This window comes from Lathyrus oleraceus, chromosome 3 (assembly GCF_024323335.1).
Source record: "Lathyrus oleraceus cultivar Zhongwan6 chromosome 3, CAAS_Psat_ZW6_1.0, whole genome shotgun sequence".
NCBI lineage: Eukaryota > Viridiplantae > Streptophyta > Magnoliopsida > Fabales > Fabaceae > Lathyrus > Lathyrus oleraceus.
The window spans coordinates 450,973,162-450,973,859 of NC_066581.1; positions in this window are offsets into that span (position 1 = coordinate 450,973,162).

Sequence of the window (698 nt, forward strand, 5' to 3'; positions counted from 1 at the left end):
GAATCAACTGATCGACTACCTTGTAATCGCTTTTCTTTATGATTCTTAGAAACTCGTCCACGTCCTTTGCAAAAGTGGGCTCAGAACCATCTTGGGGTGCAGAGGTACCCTCATTCACGACTTGCTTGCCTTTGGTTTTCGCCACAGCATCAGCATTATCAGCTTGGGTAACCGGTGGTGAGAGCAATCTACCACTCCTGGTGAATCGCCAGATTCCACCAACATTATCCACTGCGGGACCTTCAAGTTCAGGCTTCTGACCCTCTTCTACTTTTAGTGGCCGTTCCACCTTATGATCGTGCGTATACACGCTCCCCCCATAATGCCACGGAATGGCCCTTTCACTGGTGAAGGGTAAAGGACCAGGGGTTGTGATGGTCATAGTAGGTCGTCGCATTGGTGGCGCGGGTTGCGCTTCTGGCACACTGATCCGATTAGTTGGATAGAAAATAGTTATAGTTGCAATGTCACAGTCGTACTCAGAAACCTCATTTGTTGGAGCATGAACATCCGAAACATCGGAATCAAGTTCAAATACACAAGAGTCAACCGTATTGGAAAGAGTAAATACATCATCATGGACTGCAGAATCAGCAGGAACAACATCTAGGAACTCTTCAGTAGCACCTTCAAACCCTTCTTCCTCAACCCCTTCCATAAACTCTCGGACAGACAAATCTTCAACCTGGAGGATACCC